Below are 15,007 nucleotides of genomic sequence, written 5' to 3' on the forward strand. Positions count from 1 at the left end.
AACAGACTGTACCTTATAGCAGAATACCCAAGGCTGTGGAAACGGTAAAATATTCAGTCATAGAAATATTCCAGATGAAGATATCTATTCATTATCATATATTAAGCTTAAACATCACTTGAATATTCCTGTAAACATGTAAACAATGCAAGCTGATCTTTAGACCAAAGAACGTGTGTTCCACCATTTATGTTCAAATGGAACTCTTTTGTGTTCTATTTATAGACACAGGCGATTTCCCAGATCATATCAGACATCGTTTTGTTTGACCTATTAATTTATTTTCAATGTCATTTACTAGCTTTCTGTTCTGAACAAAAGTTATTTATAAACAAGAATGAAGTCTTTTACTTTATCTTCAAATAAAGAGGGTAACTTATTATTTGTATGTTTAGTTTCGGGTGCTCTTTGCACTGACATTTCACCTGTGTGTGTGTGTACGAATTGACAAAATGTGGCGAAAACTTGTGTTCAAGTTACTTAATTTGCTAAAGAAAATAGAACACATAAAGTAGCAAAATTTTCACATGAATTATTACTTTTGAACACCATTTTGACACTCAGTCAAAGATTCATTTTCTTGAAAAAAGGTAGGGGCGCCCTTATTAGGGCAGGCACCCTTATTGGGTCAAATACGGTACTCCATTCTCCGCTTCGTATAGATAAACATATCCGTGACATCTGTATTATAGGTGAACAATATTAATACTCTCCGGTACGTATAGATAAACATTTATATGACATCTAAATGGGAACAATATCAAAACTCCATAGTAGTACAAAATTAGAGAAGATTTATTACATTGAGAATACATACTACACTTTATCAAATTGGGGGTGATCAATTTACTAATTCAGCAAAAAGTACAAGCTGGGATTATTTTAAACAATTGGGAAATAATTTGTTTAATAGAAGATAATTTACATGCATGTAACTTGACACATCCTAAACAAAGCCTCAGTTGATATTACTGATAACAGATAAAAAAATCTTTCTAAAAATGAATGGATGACGGTTATATCAAATGTGAAATAAATTGTCTTATTCTGGATATCAAGGTGATGAGCTTCAATGTAAAAGTGGCTTTTTCTTTGTCAGAGCCTATGTTGGAGGTCAAAGTTGTGAGCTGAAGATCAACGAGGATGACTTGTGAGTAATCAATGAATAAAGGGAAATAACTCTTACAGACTCTATATTGATATAATATGATGGATTTAGTCGACATTTTCAAGTATGGCGGTATTTCCTTCAATACACTTATCCTATATGAACGATTCTTGCAATTTTCATTTAAGCATTGATGTCATTTTTTTATAGTTTCATTGGGGTATGAAACAAATTTTGTTTGCAAGAGGTATAAATCTACGTAGCGGATTCTTACAGAAGTTTGCAAACAAAATTTGTTTCATACCCCGATGAAACTAAAAAATAATTGACATTATCGCTTATAATTAATTTTTGAAAATGATTTTCTAATTTAAAACATGTTTTTTGTACAATTTTACTTGTTTTAAATGGGATTCTTTTTCTCAAATCAATACGCAACTTCAATTGTCGTATTGTGACGTCACATTTTTCGCACCATTCTCGGAATTTCTTTCATAGAAGAAGAATGAAAAGAATTTTTCGACCAATCACATTTGAGTATTTACCATGAAAACAAAGAAAAATTAATTATTTAATTTTGACTAATAACAACTAATTATCCAAACCATTTATTTTTTTATTATTCAATTTTTTTTTCTTTTTCTGGTGACAGTTCAAATATTTTTAATTTTTAATCATTCAGGAAAAAAATGTTCTTACAGCAACCATTTCTTATATAAGTCGCTAGAAATAACCTGATTATGCTCTATATTTGACACTGCTTGTATATAGAACTACAAATATGTATATATATATATACATATATATCGTATATATATATGAATCTGAAGATATAAACTACTGTTGATCTCTGGGTATTCTACGTCGCTTTTGTTTCCACAGTTACGGAATCCAGCTGGACAGTGATGACAGTGACTATGGTTACATCAAATGTAAAATCGGTGAGACCGTCACTAAGATAGGTGAGTGTTGACCGCTGGTCAAACAGACTGTCAAGCAATAACTAACAAATGTAATATCTGTCAGGGAGTTGCACTAAGATAGGTGAGTGTTGACCACTGGTCAGACAGACTGCCAAACAATTACATCAAATTTATGATCGGCCAGGGGGCGGCACTAAGATAGGTGAGTGTTGACCACTGGTCAGACAGACTGTTAAACAATTACATCAAATGTAAGATTGGTGAGACCGTCACTAAGATTGATGAGTGTTGACCACTGGTCAGACAGACAGAACAAATATTGCTAAAATATGGAAACAGCATCTTAATAATCAAGAGGCCCAGAGATCTGATGTTGGGCCTCACAGTAGCATGCTGGGGTAAAGTTTTACCAAGTTTGTGCAAATAAACTAAATACCGTAAGCTAGATCTTGCATTCAAGGTCACATACATCAAATAGACTTAAATATTTCAGCAACTTCTCAATACTTTAGAGGCCTAGATACCTGGTATTTAGCCTGAGCATGCTGGGGTAAAAGTGTTACCAAGTTTGTTCAACTAAATAACCTAGACAACCTACATTCAAGGTCACAGATGAAGTATGCTTAAGTATTTAAACACCTCAATAACCAAGAGGCCCAGAGACCTAATATTGGATTTGTGGCATGCTGGGGTAAAGGGCTACCAAGTTTGTTCAAATGAATGACCTTGACCTACATTCTAGGTCATAGGGGTAAAATAGGCTAAATTCTTTAAATGACTTCTTCTCAATAACTAAAACCCAAAACCAAGAGACGCATAAACCTGATATTGGGCCAGTTGTATACTGCAACGAAGGCCTACAGAATTAAACCTAACCTACTCTGATATTTGAATGAAGTAGTAATCAGCTTAGTTTCTGCATAAATGATGTAGATCAACTACAGTTGCAATAGAAGCAGGTGATAAATACAGGCCCATTTGACCTTTTGTCTGGAATGTAATATTTCATGTAAATTTAAGTTATATTTTGAATGCAGTGATTATTTCTGTGTAATGATATTGGAGGTTCTTGTTTATGATGGTAGACCTTGCAGTTGTGGCATGTTAACTGTCTATAAGATACCTTTATTATCCTGTTAAAGGAAGTGTTTATATCATAATTTTATGTTTTCTTATCATAAAAAGGATTTTTTATTTATGTTTTCTTATCATAAAAAGGATTTTTGTTTGTTTAATTTGTTAGCATCCAGCCATACTGATACATAAAAGTATTTTAGCTATCATTGAAAATGTTTAAAAGTTAATATTTAAAAATATATGTACATGTCATTATAGGGAACATCAATGGAACATTCATAATATCTGATGAGTTTGGAAGGTAAGAAATGTATAGCAGTAAATCAACCTTTTTATCAATGGAAATACTCTACATTTGTACATCTGCTGAAAATATTAATTTCAAATTCAAAAATGACAAAAAGCTGTGCACGCATTACAAAAAAATAAACCTTTTTGACACAATCTGTTAAATATTGTCCTAGCTAATTTGTTTAATTGTTAGTTATTTGGTCGAATAATTAAGACCGAATTAATTGTTTTCAGGGCTGAGCCAAGTAGAGACTTGCTCCAAGTTAGTCGTAATGGCCAGATGTACATGTTCCAGACATTCTCAGGTGAGTACTGACAGTGTCTCATATAAGATGGTTATTGAAGTTTATCTGAGAAGAAATTCTGATCTGCTGCCAGGTGAAAAGGCAGGGATAAGATATAGTATTGTTTTGGGGTTGTGTGAGGTGGGAAACTCATTCCTCATCTGTATTGTAGATAATAATGTTTTATCTTCTGATTCTGTTTATCCTGTATAGTGATGGTATCCTGTTTAGAGTGCATGTTGAATTCACTAATTAGTATGTTAATTTGACTGGATTTCCTGTTGCCTTTTAACTTTGTAAATATGTTTCTTGAAACCTGAAGACTGTTATAACCATTTGATATTTGATTTTCCCGTATGCTAGAGGTCACGTCAATCAACCCTACCACTGGCAGTGTGGAGGGAGGGACGCTGCTCTCCATCACAGGAAGCAATTTCGACCAAACCCGAACAAGTGGCGTGGTGATGGTTGGAGGTAAGTATCCATCAAATCCAATATATATTGATCTCTACCACCAACGGGAGTTATCTCCCTTTTTCAGAGGTACGACCCATTGAAGAAATTAAATTACTAATTTGAAATATTCATTCATGATATAAATAAATTCATTACATTTTTACCAATAAGATATGAAAAAACATTCATCCTATGAAAGTGATATTTTCACTTAGTCTAGTGAAAAAGATCTGATCTGTAATAGTTTGCTTAAGAAATGTTATAAAAGAATTTCTAAATTTTCAGTAATACCAAATATATTTCACTCATGCTATTTTTAACTTGTGATATGCACTCCTGAATTATATCAAAATGTGAGTCCCTGACTATTGAAATACATTTGGTATTACTGAAAACACTGTTAGATATCCTCTATATATTTGGTATTACTGAAAACACTGTTAGATATCCTCTATATATAAATGATTGATAACAAATATTGCATTCACAATTGCTTCCAATTTTCTCCTTTTTTGACACATTGACTAGACTCTGAGGAACATTGACTAGACTCTAAGAAACATTGACTAGACTCTGAGAAACATTGACTAGACTCTAAGAAACATTGACTAGACTCTGAGAAACATTGTCTAGACTCTGAGAAACATTGACTACTGAGAAACATTGACTAGACTCTGAGAAACATTGACTAGACTCTGAGAAACATTGACTAGACTCTGAGAAACATTGACTAGACTCTAAGAAACATTGACTAGACTCTGAGAAACATTGTCTAGACTCTGAGAAACATTGACTACTGAGAAACATTGACTAGACTCTGAGAAACATTGACTAGACTCTGATAAACATTGACTAGACTCTGATAAACATTGACTAGACTCTGATAAACATTGACCAGACTCTGATAAACATTGACTAGACTCTGATGAACATTCACCAGACTCTGATAAACATTCACCAGACTCTGATAAACATTGTCTAGACTCTGATAAACATTGACTAGACTCTGATAAACATTGACCAGACTCTGATAAACATTCACCAGACTCTGATAAACATTGACTAGACTCTGATAAACATTGACCAGACTCTGATAAACATTGACCAGACTCTGGGAAACATTGACTAGACTCTGGGAAACATTGACTAGACTCTGAGAAACATTGACTAGACTCTGAGAAACATTGACCAGACTCTGAGAAACATTCACCAGACTCTGATAAACATTGACTAGACTCTGATAAACATTCACCAGACTCTGATAAACATTGACCAGACTCTGATAAACATTGATTAGACTCTGATAAACATTCACCAGACTCTGATAAACATTGACTAGACTCTGATAAACATTGACTAGACTCTGATAAACATTGACTAGACTCTGATAAACATTGACCAGACTCTGATAAACATTGACTAGACTCTGATAAACATTCACCAGACTCTGATAAACATTGACTTGACTCTGATAAACATTCACTAGACTCTGATAAACATTCACTAGACTCTGATAAACATTGACCAGACTCTTGAGAAACATTGACTAGACTCTGATAAACATTGACTAGACTCTGAGAAACATTGACCAGACTCTGAGAAACATTGTCTAGACTCTGAGAAACATTGACCAGACTCTGAGAAACATTGACCAGACTCTGATAAACATTGACTAGACTCTGATAAACATTGACTAGACTCTGATAAACATTGACTAGACTCTGATAAACATTGACCAGACTCTGATAAACATTGACTAGACTCTGATAAACATTGACCAGACTCTGATAAACATTGACTAGACTCTGATAAACATTGACCAGACTCTGATAAACATTGACCAGACTCTGATAAACATTGACTCAGACTCTGATGAACATTGACTAGACTCTGATAAACATTGACTAGACTCTGATAAACATTGACCAGACTCTGATAAACATTGACTAGACTCTGATGAACATTGCACCAGACTCTGATAAACACATTCCCAGACTCTGATAAACATTGACCAGACTCTGATAAACATTGACTAGACTCTGATAAACATTGACCAGACTCTGATAAACATTCACCAGACTCTGATAAACATTGACTAGACTCTGATAAACATTCACCAGATTCTGATAAACATTGACCAGACTCTGATAAACATTGACTAGACTCTGAGAACATTGACTAGACTCTGATAAACATTGACCAGGACTCTGATAACATTGACTAGACTCTGATAAAATTACCTAGACTCTGATAAACATTGACCCGACTCTGATACAACATTGACAGACTCTGATACACATTACTAGACTCTGATAAAACATTCACCTAGACTCTGAGTAACATTGACCAGACTCTGATAAACATTCACCAGACTCTGATAAACATTGACCAGACTCTGATAAACATTGATTAGACTCTGATAAACATTCACCAGACTCTGATAAACATTGACTAGACTCTGATAAACATTGACTAGACTCTGATAAACATTGACTAGACTCTGATAAACATTGACCAGACTCTGATAAACATTGACTAGACTCTGATAAACATTGACCAGACTCTGATAAACATTGACCAGACTCTGGGAAACATTGACTAGACTCTGGGAAACATTGACTAGACTCTGAGAAACATTGACTAGACTCTGAGAAACATTGACCAGACTCTGAGAAACATTGACCAGACTCTGATAAACATTGACTAGACTCTGATAAACATTGACCAGACTCTGATAAACATTGACCAGACTCTGGGAAACATTGACTAGACTCTGGGAAACATTGACTAGACTCTGATAAACATTGACCAGACTCTGAGAAACATTGACTAGACTCTGAGAAACATTGACCAGACTCTGATAAACATTGACTAGACTCTGATAAACATTGACCAGACTCTGATAAACATTGACTAGACTCTGAGAAACATTGTCTAGACTCTGATAAACATTGACCAGACTCTGATAAACATTCACCAGACTCTGATAAACATTGACTTGACTCTGATAAACATTCACTAGACTCTGATAAACATTCACTAGACTCTGATAAACATTGACCAGACTCTTGAGAAACATTGACTAGACTCTGATAAACATTGACTAGACTCTGAGAAACATTGACCAGACTCTGAGAAACATTGACTAGACTCTGAGAAACATTGACCAGACTCTGAGAAACATTGACCAGACTCTGATAAACATTGACTAGACTCTGAGAAACATTGACTAGACTCTGATAAACATTGACTAGACTCTGATAAACATTGACCAGACTCTGATAAACATTGACTAGACTCTGATAAACATTGACCAGACTCTGATAAACATTGACTAGACTCTGATAAACATATGACAGGACTCTGCATAAACTCACTAGACTCTGATAACATTGACTCAGACTCTGATAAACATCACAGATTCTGATTAAACATGACCAGACTCTGATAAACATTGACTAGACTCTGCATAAACATGACCAGACTCTGATAAACATTGACCTAGACTCTGGATGAAACATTGACTAGACTCTGATAAACATGACCAGACTCTGATAAACATTGACTAGACTCTGATAAACAGTGACTAGACTCTGATGAACATTCACCAGACTCTGATAAACATTTCACTAGGACTCTGATAAACATTGGATCTAGACTCTGTATAAACATGACTAGACTCTGATAAACATAGACCAGACTCTGATAAACATTCACCAGACTCTTATAAACATTGACTATACTCTGATACATTGACTAGACTCTGATAAACATTACTAGCTCTGGATAAACATGACTAGACTCTGATAAACATTGACTAGACTCTGACAAACATTGACCAGACTCTGATAAACATTGACTAGACTCTGACAAACATTGACTAGACTCTGATAAACATTGACTAGACTCTGATAAACATTGACCAGACTCTGATAAACATTGACCAGACTCTGATAAACATTGACCAGATTCTGATAAACATTGACTAGACTCTGATAAACATTGACCAGAGAATGCTGACATAATACTGGAATCTTTGTTAAAGTAGTGGATCATGTACTTTTAAAAACGTTGTTAGTACATTAAGATATTCAATGGCCCTGTCATAATAATGATGAAATTCATTTAATCATTTCTGTTTTTTTTTCCCGTTAGGTACATCTTGTACAGTGAAAAGCTGGAGCAAAACACTCATTACCTGTGAGACGGCGGCCAAGCCAGCATCCACACCTGCCAGACATGCAGGTATCACCTATTGTTTATATCACCTATTGTTTATATAACCTATTGTTTATATCACCTATTGTTTATATCACCTATTGTTTATATAACCTATTGTTTATATAACCTATTGTTTATATCACCTATTGTTTATATTTGCCTATTGTTTATATCACCTATTGTTTATATCACCTATTGTTTATATCGCCTATTGTTTATATCACCTATTGTTTATATCGCCTATTGTTTATATAACCTATTGTTTATATAACCTATTGTTTATATCACCTATTGTTTATATTTGCCTATTGTTTATATCACCTATTGTTTATATCGCCTATTGTTTATATCGCCTATTGTTTATAACACCTATTGTTTATATAACCTATTGTTTATATCGCCTATTGTTTATATAACCTATTGTTTATATCGCCTATTGTTTATATCACCTATTGTTTATATAACCTATTGTTTATATCACCTATTGTTTATATCACCTATTGTTTATATCACCTATTGTTTATATAACCTATTGTTTATATCACCTATTGTTTATCTTGACTATTGTTGCCTTATTTAGAGGTATCTGGTATCAGACCTTAGTGCCCTCAAAACAAAGCAATATGTATAGTGCATATCATACCAATATTCATCATCCGCATTGAGCACTGATGCATTGTAACAGTGAAGTCAGAATTGATTCACAATCACCCACGCACCAATTTGATAATCACTTGGATGAGTGGGCACTATCACCTTATTTGTACCCTTGTGTTTAGCCAATGGGAAGTCGGTATTCAGTCATGTGAGTCAGTTTAGCCAATGGGACGTTCATGTGAGTCAGTTTAGCCAATGGGACGTCAGTATTCAGTCATGTGAGTCAGTTTAGCCAATGGGACGTCAGTATTCAGTCATGTGAGTCAGTTTAGCCAATGGGAAGTCAGTATTCAGTCATGTGAGTCAGACATTCTTAATACTATTATCACTGAAGTTGGATAAAAGTTGAATTAGCATGGTTTGAGTTTTAACATTGTTTACTCTGTTGCTGTAAGGTAACCGTGGTCTGAAGCTAGAAATCTGGAATGCCACCACAAAGACGCAGGCTTTACTGTCTGAAGTTGGATCCTTGGATAGTAACGCGGCAGACTACTTAACGGATTTCGTGGACGAAGCCTACTATACTGACAGTACCATGGACAACATGGTCACCAAGTTGAGCGGATTCTTCGTGCCTCCTCATGATGGCGAATACAGCTTCCATCTGAAAAGCGACGACGGAGCCGAACTCTACCTCAGTACAGACGACGATCCATCTAATATGGTACGTAAGAAAGTAGACTGTTTCTGTAACGGTAACCATGGTATGTTAGTAAGTAGACTTTCTGTGTTTCTGTAACACTGACATAGTATGTTAGTAAGTAAACTTTCTCTGTTTCTGTAACACTGACATAGTATGTTAGTAAGTAAACTTTCTCTGTTTCTGTAACACTGACATGGTATGTTAGTAAGTAAACTTTCTCTGTTTCTGTAACACTGACATAGTATGTTAGTAAGTAGACTTTCTCTGTTTCTGTAACGGTAACATGGTATGTTAGTAAGTAAACTTTCTCTGTTTCTGTAATACTGACATGGTATGTTAGTAAGTAGACTTTCTGTGTTTCCGCCATATTCTATATTTTACCCTAATTACTGTAAAATCCAGGTGAGTGATGCAGGCCCTGTTGGCCTCTTATTTTATTTGAAGTCCTAATGTCAAGCATCAGCCTCGGGGATACTTGCCTCTTGATGATGAAGGGGTATACTTGCCGCGCCACACAGCTCTAGTTCCTGATCTGTCAATGTTAGAGTGTTGACTCTATGTAACAAGACTATTTGGAGATATCATAAAACTTTAAAGTGTTGTCACTTTCTGTTTTAAACTGTAAATGCAATGGAAATGTCATTCATCGCCGGCATGAATTCCTGATGACTAAACTTCAAAATACTTCCACACAAAGAAGTGTAACAAATAAGATACATGTAGACTGTGATATACAATAAGTGATCTTGTGGTTTAAACTCCGACCTGTATTTGTTTTCTAGGAAAGAATTGCTTACTCTGGCCTTACAAGTAGTTACGAGAGTGCCAGTAGTCAGAGTTCGTCCAGAAAGACACTATCGAAGGCCAATAGGTAAGTATACAACTTGTCTCAATGACAATGGAGAGATCGTACAAATTTAGTTACGAGAGTGCCAGTAGTCAGAGTTCGTCCAGAAAGACTCTATCGAAGGCCAATAGGTAAGTATACAACTTGTCTCAATGACAATGGAGAGATCGTACAAATTTAGTTTGTATATAAATGTATGAGATAATTAGATATTATAATGTGATTTATGTAATTATACCTCCGCAACAAAGTTCACCCCCGTCCGTCTGTAGATACATTTTGTCCGGAGAACTCCTTCTAAACCGATGGGCCGCTTCCAATGAAACTTCACACAAATATTAATGATCATGTGTAGATCTATGTGCATGCCACTTTCTTTTTCTCAAAATTATGGTTGCTTTGGCAACTGGTGACTATAAACAGGTTTTCCGATAAGAACCATAACTTTAAGTTTGTCTGGACAACTCCTAAACCGAAGGACTGATTCCAATGAAACTTCACACAAATACCGTATTTGACCTAATAAGGGCGCCTGCCCTAATAAGGGCTCCCCTACCTTTTTTCAAGGAAATAAATCTTTGACTGAGTGTCAAAAAGGTGTTCAAAAGTAATAATTCATGTGAAATATTTTGCTACTTTATGTGTTCAATTTTCTTCAGCAAATTAAGTAACTGGAGCACATGTTTTCGCCACATTTTGTGTATTCCTACAGGCTACAGATGACATGTAATTTACAAAGAGCAAAGTGCAAAGAGCACCCAAAACTAAACACACATACAAATAATAACTTACCATCTTTATTTGAAGGTAAAGTAAAGACTTCATTCTTGTTGATAAATAACTTTTGTTCAGAACAGAAAGCTAGTAAAAGACATTGTAAATCAATTATTAGGTCAAAGAAAATGATGTCTGATATGATCTGGGAAATCACCTGTTTCTATAAATAGAACACAAAATACTTCCATTTGAACATAAATGGTGGAACACACGTTCTCTGGTCTAAAGATCAGCTGGCATGGTTTACAGGAGTATTCAAGTGGTGTTTAAGCTTAATATATGATAATGATTAGATATCTTCATCTGATATATTTTTATGACTTAATATTTTACCGTTTCCACAACCTTGGGTATTCTGCTCTAAGGTATAGTCTGTTTCATAAAACTTCAGAATAACTAATCTTAATAAGGGCGCCCCCACTGTCAATTACCCGCGCCCTGTGCCCTTATTAGGTCAAATACGGTATTAACGGTCAAGTGTAGATGTGCGGGGGTATTAGTCAGCCATCCTGGCGACAGTTCTAGTTATGTTATTACTTTAATTTTGATGGTTTGATATGAATTAGAAATAGTACGATGTTGTTATGGTACCATATAATGTTCCTAGGCCTGGGAATATTACACACACAATTATCGATGACAATCGCAGATCTACATGTACTTGACAAAACAAAGCGGTGTCCGGACACTTTATCACTAGCCCTCCACCTCTGGGTTGTGAGTTCGAGACCTACATAGGGCAGTTGCCAGGTAATGACCATAGGTCAGTTGTTTTTCTCGGGTACTCCGGCTTTTCTCAACCTCCAAAACCTGGCACGTCCTTAAATGACCCTGGCTGTTAATAGGACGTTAAACAAAAACAAAAAAAATACTATTTGAATAAACTGCCGTAGAGATTGGTATTTGAATCCGTTTATACCCATAGCCTATACATAGGCTGGTGGTTTTTCTCCGGGTACTCTGGCTTTCCTCCACCTCCAAAACCTGGCATATCCTTAAATGACCCTGGCTGTTAATAGGATGTTAAACAAAAACAAACAAACAAATATAATTAACAAATCTATATATATATACAACACTATGAATACATAAACGCCTCACATAGAGGACGTGATAACACATATACCTGTTTTGATAACTAACGATACTTCTGTTGTAGTTACTATATGGAGGTTTACCATCGTGAGGTCAGTAACGATGCCTTTGTAAAAGCCGCAGTTCGCTTCTACGATACCAGTGTAACTAGTGACCTCACAAACAACGCCAAGTCCGAAACGCAAAAGTTAGAAGTCTCTTCTGTCATCAAGCGTGAAATCCAGAATATTACCTTCACCGGTTTTAGTTCCGGTTCATCGACCTCCACCGTCCAGACCATCACAGTGGAGGATCCGTCGGGAACAGGGGGACAGTTACGATTGTCTCTTTACACTGCCCATACAGGTACATTTCCAAAGTGGGACAAGATCCACAGGGTCTAGTCTTAGTGTTAGATTTCTATACCCCTGCTGGCGTTGGTTTACTATTTAAAGGGGCCGCGGTGGCCAAGTGGTTAAGGTGTCCCGACACTTTATCACTAGCCCTCCACCTCTGGGTTGCGAGTTCGAAATCTACGTGGGGCAGTTGCCAGGTAATGACCATAGGTCAGTGGTTTTTCTCCAGGTACTCCAGCTTTCCTCAACCTCCAAAACCTGGTATGTCCTTAAATGACCCTGGCTGTTAATAGGATGTTAAATGAAAAAAAACCAAATTACTATTTAAATAAACTGCCGTAGAGATTGGTCTTTCAATCCGTTTATACATGTACATAGTTAATGGTTGAATCTGAAATCTGATCAGTCTCCAGATAATCACTTGATAATTCTGTAGTTTCATCAATTCAGCTTCCCGGGCTTCTGTAGACATTCCAAACATAATGAGTACGAAAAAACTATAATTTGACTTCATGTGTTAAAAGATGAAAATATATCATAACTTAACTCTTTATTAGCTCAATGGTTACCATGAGCTAATGGTGTGCCCCCAGGGTCCGCGTCCACGTCCCACCACGCTTTAAAGTTTTTGGGATCAGTTTTTGGAAAGCTTCTTAGTCCAAAAGAATACACCTCACACCCATCTAATTTGGTTTATACATTCATTAGAGGTCTAGGAGTGATGTTATGGCAAAATTATGCAGAGACAATTTGTGATTTTTTCGCATTTTACCATTTAGTGGACTTAATTTTTTTGCACAATTTTTTTGCACAAAAGACCCTCTTTAATATTTTGGGGATAAGTTTTGGAAAGCTTGTAAGTCCACACCCTTCTTATTTGGTTTATCTGTACATCCATTAGATGTCTAGGAGGGAATATTATGTGACGCACAATTTCAAAATGACATGCTTATACAATATGTACAGACATAAAAAATGAGTGGATAGTGCGGATTCTGCCGCCGGTGAGCTTTCGCAATCATTGATTGCACTTGTATGTCCTAGCTTATGGTTCGGTTTTCATTAATCTTTTTATATTTCCAGTGAAAGTTCACACCTTTTTTTTTGCATTAAGTACCTACTGTATACACCCACCTGGCTCACACGATAAATAATTCTATCCTCCTTGTTTTATATACCTTAATAATCTTTTCCTCCTCGGTTTACATATATACCTTCATATTTTTAGTTTTCAATTTTATCTGCAGCTTTATTAGACTTCCGCGCCGACTCGTCGCAAGTTGCTGACGCTATCAATAACCTGGCTGTTTTTGTCCGCGGAGAGAGTGTGACTGTCACTGATGAGGTTACATCTACGGGCGGTATAAAATACACAGTCACATTTACATCAGATCGGGGTACGTATTAATTAGTGTGACCTCTGACCTCAATTGTGACCTCAATTGATATTTGGCTACATTCATCCTTCTCTCTGGTGAATTTTATAAAACGGTAAATTTATCTGTGGTCAACTCTGAAACTGAATGCTGTAGAATTGTTAAATTTCACGGGGCTTAAAAGTGGCTGCCTCTCTCAGAACTAATTTGAGGGTATCAAATTTAGTGTCACCACATCTTGTAAATATTTGGCAAGAAACACTTCTCTTTATTTGTGTGTACATAATATTATATAGAAGTTGCTAGATATTTATTTATCTGATGACTGCAAATAAATAATAATAAGTTAAAATTCCCCCTTAAATTGTATACATGTAGCAACGACATTGTAATCTGGTGATAATTTTTAATTAGCATACAAATAACAATGAAAACATGTTTTCTTTTGTAAACAAGCTGACACTATTTAAATTATTCCTATAATTTGTAAAGGAGATTTCCCAAAGTTTGGGTATGAGGCTCCAGATTCACTCACGGTCACCGTTGCCAAGACGACAATAGGGGTTCCGAGTGGTGCTGTGGCGACCTTGTCAATCGCAGGAATGCCTGCTCCTCCTGTGGCTCCAGATGCTTTGCCTGATGAGGTTTGATATAACATGTTACCCTGTTAGAATACAAGATCTTCAAAAAAACAAATAGAAATTCCCTTTGGTAAACAGTTGTGATCTTTGTAAACAGTCGTCTGTGTTGATCATGTAAACAGTTGTGAATGGTGATCTTTGTAAACAGTCGTCAGTGTTGATCTTTGTAGTCAGTGTTGATCTTTGTAAACAGTTGTCAGTGTTGATCTTTGTAAACAGTTGTCATTGTTGATCTTTGTAAACAATCGTCAGTGTTGATCTTTGTAAACAATCGTC

At 35.7% G+C, this 15,007-nt stretch overlaps 1 pseudogene; it reads left to right on the forward strand.

Annotated features, from left to right (window-relative positions):
• LOC117340757 overlaps positions 1-15,007 on the forward strand; it is a 100,501-nt pseudogene that overhangs the window by 8,561 nt on the left and 76,933 nt on the right.

Source organism: Pecten maximus, chromosome 13, assembly GCF_902652985.1.
Source record: "Pecten maximus chromosome 13, xPecMax1.1, whole genome shotgun sequence".
Taxonomy (NCBI): Eukaryota; Metazoa; Mollusca; class Bivalvia; order Pectinida; family Pectinidae; genus Pecten; species Pecten maximus.